A 7,493-nucleotide genomic window follows, 5' to 3' on the forward strand; every position below is an offset into this window, starting at 1 on the left:
TCTCTTCCCTTGTTTCCCCCTCGTTGAATCAGTGGTGGCAAATTAGGTCATGCGGAGCTAAATTGAGCATTAACTGTTCTCCCTTCAGAGCTGTGTCTGCAGCCTCTCTGGGGAAATCAAAACCATTTCAAAATGTGACTGGGATCAGATCCTTCCCCTCCAGTGCTGGAGAACTCTGGGCTCTTCAGAGAGGACTCTGAGAGAAAGCTCCTCGTGAAGAGCAGGGCTTTGGGGAGGCATGAGGATGAAGAAGGGCTGGGAAGGGGCTGGAGTGTCCAACCTGCCCTGGCAGCCCCCCTCCTCAGCTCTGCTCCCACATCTCACGGTGCTGCTGTGCCTTTCCCTGGTTTCTGCACACCCTGGTGTTCCTTACACATTCAGCAGCTCCGGGTGGTGGGATCAGTCCCTTCAATCTCTTTCACAACCCAGCTCTCTCACAGCTGCTGCAGGACCTGGGAAAGCTGCTGAGAGTCTGGAGTGAGAGCTCCAGAGACTGTCCCACCCCTGTGGAGCTTTGTGAGGGTTTGACCTGTGCTGGAGCCTCCATCCCTGCCTGCTGCACTGCCCAGGCTCAGCTCCCTGGTACAGGAATCCCTCCCTCACTGCCGGCAGCAGGAGCAGCATGGGCTCCCTTAGTCCTGGGGAACCCGACCCTCCCGCTGGGCACTCCTGCTGCACGGGGGGAGCTGTGACTGGAGCTGCTCTCCACTACCCTGTGACCAGGAGCTGTTTCCCATCACTGCCTTCACATACTTCTTCCAGATTAGCAAGCTTCAAAGGCAGCTCGATGGTGAACCACAGCACGTGGAGTAGTGAGGGACATTCCTCCTGTCTCTGAGGGCACCTGGGCCAGGGCTGGTGCAGCTCCTGCCTCTCCTGGAAGATCCCAGCCTACCTGGCCAAGCCCAAGAACTCTGGGATTAGTATTTCCTAGGCACAACTCGGTCAGTGATGGTGGAAAGGTGCAGGAACTCCTTCGTGGGACCTCATGGCTGCTGTGGCACAAGGTGAGGAGTGCTATCTGTAAGGAATGGTGCCTGCAGGAATAATGGGGTAAAACCTGGGAAAAGCTGAGAGCAGGGAATGACTCCAGCAGTGAGGCTGGGCTGGGTAGGATGGAGCCTCTGGCTACACATACCAGAGTCACTCTGTGGGCTCTTTCCTCCTTCCCACTCTTTTCCCAAGCTGCCCTCTCCAAAAAGGCTTGTCCTCACAGGCTGGTTCCATGGATACATTCCAGGCAAGTTAATGAGACCTGAGAGCTGCTTGTGGCTGCCTCAGCATCAGTGAAATGGGGCTCTCCAGTGTGTGAGATGGTGATAAACTCAGCAGGAGCACCACAGCCTGGGATGGGCCGTTCATCCTTCAAGCACCCAGACCCCACCACTGAGATCCATTCTTTGAGGTACATCGAGCCCACACTGGGCAACAAGAGCAAACATCGAGGCGCTTACAGGGCTGGGTGACTTCTCTGAGGGCATCTGTGGCGTTGCTCCCTCCAGTTTCCTGACCTTAATCCGTAAAACACTGTCATGGCTTGGAGATATCTTGCAAGTTGGCAGAGCTGGGAAAGAAATAATTCCTGCCTGGGGAATGCAAGGCTGGAGCCCCTCTGCTCTGGAGCCAGCCTGGGAGAGCTGGGGGTGCTCACCTGGAGAAGAGAAGGCTCGGATGAGACCTTAGAGCCCCTTCCAGGGCCTAAAGTGGCTGCAGGAGAGCTGGAGAGGGACTGGGGACAAAGGATGGAGGGACAGGACAAGGGAGAGTGGCTTCAATATGATGAAGGGCAGGACTAGCTGGGATACTGGGAATCAATTATTCCATGTGTGGGTGCGTGCCCTTCCTCAGCCCCCAGACCTGCAGTGCTGGAGCAGGACCCCATCCTGCTCCCAGGGCCAGCAGCAGGAAGGGGAGATGGCAGCAGGATGGACCCAGAAGCTCTGATGTGCAGGGCGAGAGCTGCACTCGGGCCCTGCTGAGGGAGGCAGAGCAGGAGGCTGGATCCACAGAAGCTGCTGACCGAGGAGAGCAGAGTGGGGCTGGCTGGGCTCCTCCAGCTCATTCGATGGGAATTGAGAAGGAGTTGCAAGTGGTCTGGTAAGGTTTGGAAGGGACCTTAAAGATCATCTGGTTCCAACCCCCTGCCATGGGTGGGGGTGCTGGGATGCTGATGGGATTTTCCTGGGATGCCCAGTAGCCTGTTGTAAATACCCTGGGGATACTGCAGAACACACGTGGCCTTTGGAAAAACACCCACATTCCCTAAAATAGTTTCCCAGCCAAAGCTGAGACGTTATTTAATGAGCCCCGAGTTTGGATAAGGCTGGTTTAAGCAGATCCTTGGGTTTTCTCAGCTATACAGGGCTCCGAATGAGCAAGATTCCAAGTTTCTGCCAGGAACAAATGTGTGTTTGCACAGATGGGAGGGTTACCTGGTTCTCTCCATCTGAGATGGGTTATTTACCATAAACATGTTTGCACTGGAGCTGTGAAATGAAGGCATGCTGATTGAAAACCTTGGAGCAGCTGTTGTCTCGGCATCCCCCAGGAAACTGTCACTGCCGGCTTTCCTTCCCATGGAAGTGACACTGCAGATCAGTCTAGGGAATGAGTGTTGTGTTGAGGAGGGGTTTCTGTCATGCTGCCAGGAGAACAGCAAATTCGTGTTTGATGCATTAAGCAGCATGTAGAAATTTAATCAAAACTGCATTTATTATACATGACAGTGGGGAAAAAATCCTGGTAAGGGCTTCTGCTCTTCATTAACTGCCTTAAAATGACTCAAGAGGAGAGGGAAAGTGCTTCAGCTTAGCAGAAAAGCTTGAAAATAAGAGTGTTGCCATTAGTTTTGTTGAGGTGACCCATAAAGTGTTTGGAGCAAAAAAACTCCCCCTGGATCAAGTGCGGTGCCTGAGCCAGCGCTCGGGAACAACCCCGGGGGCTGTGATGCACTGGAGTCTTCATCCCCTGGGGTCCCCATCCCCTGGGGTCCCTCCTGTGTGGCATCAGCTGGAGCTGGCGCTGGAGCAGCAGTGGCTCTGTCTCTGGAATTGGCTTTTCCAGGCTGGAGGCAGGGGTGCAGCACGGACACAGCCTGTGGGTGTGACTCTGTGTGTGACGTTTGCTTCTCCTCCAGGAAAGGCAGCGGTGTCCCCAAGGTGCATCAGGTGTGGGCAGCTCTCCTGCCTGGGTTCAGGGTGATGGGGGATCTCAGGTGGATGATGGGGGGCTGCTGCTGCTGCTCACAATCCCCTGGACACTTCCCCAGCAGACAAAAGCTCTCGTCCCCCTTGGCTGGCGGAGGATGGACTTGGCTGCTGCTCTGCTCTGGTTAAGCAGAGGTTTGGTGAACCCAGTAACTGTGTAAACAGCATAAACCTGGGAAGGTAAATAACAGTTATTGCCAAGATTACAGCTGAGTGGAGACACGACGGCATCCTTCATTGATGGAAGGGAAAACCAGCAAGGAAGAGGCTCTTGGACTGACTCAGAGCAGGAAGCACTGAAGCAGAATGAAGGGAATGAAGCTGTATTGAACTGCAGGGTGAATGGAAATCTGGGAGGTGTCCTTGGTGGAATTCCTTGTGCTCGGTTTGTCCCATCCTCCTTTGCTCCCTGGAGCTGAAGGCACTGTGCACGGTGCAGGGGGAGCCCACGGGAGCAGAGGGCTCACGCACAGCCCCATCCAGGCACCGCCTCGCTGGGGGTGAGCAGCAGAACCTCATGGGAAGCCATCCCTGGGAAAAGCCTCCTTGGCTTGTCTCCGTTTGCTGGGAGAGCAGGAGCAGGTCTCCAGCCTCCTGTAGGGATTTAGACATGGACAGGAGAGTGTGGAGCACAGGAACTCACTTCTGGCAGCTGCTGTCCTGTCGCCGTGAGGGGCTGAGAAAATAAGGGCAGGTTTTTATGGAAAGGGTAAAAGCCTCAAGTGCAGATTGGAATTCTTAATGGAGCAGCCTCTTCCCTCGTGGAATGCAACAGCACTGCCAAGGCTGGGAGCTGAGCTGTGCTTGTCTGAGCATGGCTTAAACGGCTTGAAGGGTCTGGAGGGCTCAGTGTGGGAGGGGATGGGGCAGCTGCGATGCTCCTGCCCTGCATCCCAACACCAGAGGACACTTGATGGGATGGGAAAATGTCCCCTCCTCTTAAACAACCCCCTTTGCATTCCCCCCTCTGCCTCCTCTCTGTGGCTGCAGCCCTGGGGCAGTGAGGTTGGGTTGGCAGTGCTGAGAAATCAGATAAATCAGGGAAAGAAAACTTTTGGTTTTTTCCCTGTTAAAGAAAAGAAAAAAAAAATAAAGAAAAAAAAGAAGAAGAAGCAAGAAATGAAAGGAGCAAGGAGAAAAGCTGTTGAGAAGAAAATTAATCTGGAAATCAGGTCTCTTGGAGTCAGGGGGAAATTGTTTTCAGAGAGAAAATTATTGCAAAATACTGCACGAATAGGATTTTACCCTGTCAGACAAAAAATGCAGCTGAGGGAAAGGCCGGGCTGGTGGCAGTGGTAATTGTTTCTGACTGTAATTTAAACAAGGCAGGAGCTGCTGGAGCAGGGCCTGGCAAAGACAGAATTCTCCTTCTTGTAAGAGGAGCTGGGTGGCCCATTGCTGGAAAACAACTGCTGAAATGTTTAATTTTGTGACTTTTTTTAAAGAAAGCAAGCCCATTTCTCTTTCCAAATTAATGTTGTTAAATGCAAAGTGGGGGTTTTTTTTTCAGATTAAAATGAACCCTCCCTCCCAGTGAAATAGTTCAATAAGAAAATGGTGTAATATTTTTATTTTGGATAAAGCCAGAGTGGTTTTACTTATTTTCTTGCTTTAATACTGGGCTGAAAAATCGATACTTTGCCCTGATCTGGTGCATGTTTGTGGGGGTGGAGGGGCTAGTTGTGCCAGCTGCAGAGTCTGGGAGCCCTTTTTGTACTGAGGGGAGAAAATGTTGAAATGTAGAAGACACATGTCAAGAACATGATGAGGGGTTAGGAGGTTATTTGGCTCTGGCTGTCTTGTTGGGTTTTCATTGGAAAATCAATAACAATCTTGTCCATGTGTGTCAGCAGCAGCCAGTCAGTCTCTTGCAGATCCACAGGGATGAGCTGGTCACTCCAGTCAACTCGATCTAAACCCTTGGAAGGTTTCAGGGAAAGGGAAAACTCACTTAAGGCCAACACGATGTTCAAATGTGGTTATTTCTGCCAAGACTCCCTGCCAAGGGATCCCTGTCCCCACCACATCCCTCTCACCCCACCCCTGAACCCCTTGCGTGGAGCTCCCAGCCAGGACCTGGCGGACACTGGAGCTCAGGACAGCAGTGCCCAAGCACAGGCCCCTGACCAGCAGCACCAGAGGGCTCCCATTTCAGTCCAGTTTAACACACAGGACACTCCCAGGGGTTTGGAAATCCATGGATGTGTCCATGCCTGTGGTGGCAGCTGGGGCTGTCACCAGCCTGGGAATACAAGAGAGAAAATTTTTATTTAATAGCAACCATTGCCATAAAAGATGGAAATATTGACTGAATGCCCCAGAACTTCACCACTATCCATGGATTTTATTGAGGGGAGTTACGGCCATGGCTCACATGCAGAAACTGTCTCCTAGCGACCCCTGGGCAGAAGCTGTGCTTTGCGATTTGTGCTTTTCTGGTTTAATGTGATGTCCCAGCACAATGCCATCAGAAGGAGCCAGAGCTGTTAAATCCATCCAAGCCATGCTTCCCAAAACAGCTCCTGGATTTCCTTTCTCTCTCTGTGCTATTTATATTCCTTGTGCTTGTGGAGAGAACACAGCTCCAATGCTGCCTTTGCTGCAATTAAATAAACCCTCTATTCTACTTTTTCATTCCTTTTTTTTCCCAGTAGGCCTGAAATAAACACTCAAGGAACAGCAGCAGGGTGCAGGGGGCTGTGAGCTGGGACTGAAGGGAGTTCCCTCTCTATCCAAAGGGATTAAGTGAGAGGTGTGTCACAGCCAGGCGTGCTGGAGACTCCAGGGCTGGTTCACCAAGGCTGGGAAGGATGCAGGAGGAGGGAAGCCCATCACCCCACTGGAGCTCATCAGCCCAGCCTGGCCCCTCTCCACACCACGGCCACATCTTGGCCATCTCTGTCACGGGCAGACCCCGTGCAAGCCCTGGATTAAGCTTCGCCTCCTTTTTAAATTTAAAATCCAGCTGCCTGCAGATGCATGTGCAGCTTCAGTGACTCCTCAGTCCAAAAAGCTGCTGAGTGGATAAATGGTTTGAAATGGTTGATGCAGAATCTGGGTCTTGGCATTTCCAGGAGGAGGAGTTCCCATGTCTTTTCATTTTACAAAGTGCTTGGAAAAGAGTTAAAAGATCAGCTGAAATGGAATGGAAATTGTTTGAAGTTCTCTAAATATGTGTATATGGATACACACACAGGGGAAAAAAGGGAGGAAGGGGGAATTCTGGTTTCAACTGTTTTCTTTTTGCCTTAGGTAAACTAATTTTATTTCAGCTTTTCATCTGGTTTTGTGGAAGACTCATACTTTTTACTTTTAATTTTCTTGAAGAGGTTTCTGGGATCAGGATACAGCATCAGCAGCCTGGGGAATAGGGAAGGAGACCAGCACAAAACCTCGATATGTCCTAAGGTTGGTGGCGACAGAAGTGCCTGCGCTGGGTGTTAGGGAAGAAAGGAAACCTTTGTGCACCATGAGTGTATCTGTACTAAAGGGTTACGCAGCATCCAAACTACAGGGTTACACGGCGGAGGGGTGATTATGTGGCTCATGCAATTATCACCCTCAGGGAGGTGTTTTCCAGCACAGCGCTGAGGAATTCCAGTGCTGATGCGATTTCCTTCCTCTCTAATTCCTCAAGCCATTAATCTGAACCGACTTTTATCATCCCCTTGCTGCCCTCCTGTGCACGCAGGATGATAAATGATCCACAGGCCACCCTGGGTTGTTGTGCTGTAATTTACTGCCCAGCGTTGGCTCTGGGGCTGAGCTGGGCTGTCCCTCCTGCTGTCCACAGGTTGGGCTGTTTGAGCCTCGAAGGGCAGGGAGCCAGCACCAGAGACTGAGTTTGGGGACTGGAGGGGGACTTCATTTTTTGTCCAGATAGCAGTTTCTGCTTAATTTCCAAGACGTGGGTCAACACAAGCATCTTTGGAAGGAGTGTAACAGCATCCTGCAGTGATGGCAGACCTGGAACTGGAGGCACTAAGCTTGGGATGTTGTGTAGGGAAAAAGGCAGCTGCTCCTGCTCATCCTCTCCATGGCTCCTCTGGTTTTGTGGCTCATGCCTCCCTGTGCTGGGGGATGCTGTGGGGATGGCACAGGGATGCCTCCCTCCCTGCCACCATTGCTCCCGTGTCACACCATTACTTGCTTAGGTCAAGCACCTTTGGTGATGGAGGGGATTTAAGTCCCACATTTGATGGTGAGCTAAAGGTGGGAATGTGCACTATTTTATTCCCCCCAAAAAACCCAACTGTGGTGGTTTGTATGTGTTTAAATCACATTTCT

This window comes from Corvus moneduloides, chromosome 14 (genome assembly GCF_009650955.1).
Source record: "Corvus moneduloides isolate bCorMon1 chromosome 14, bCorMon1.pri, whole genome shotgun sequence".
Taxonomy (NCBI): domain Eukaryota; kingdom Metazoa; phylum Chordata; class Aves; order Passeriformes; family Corvidae; genus Corvus; species Corvus moneduloides.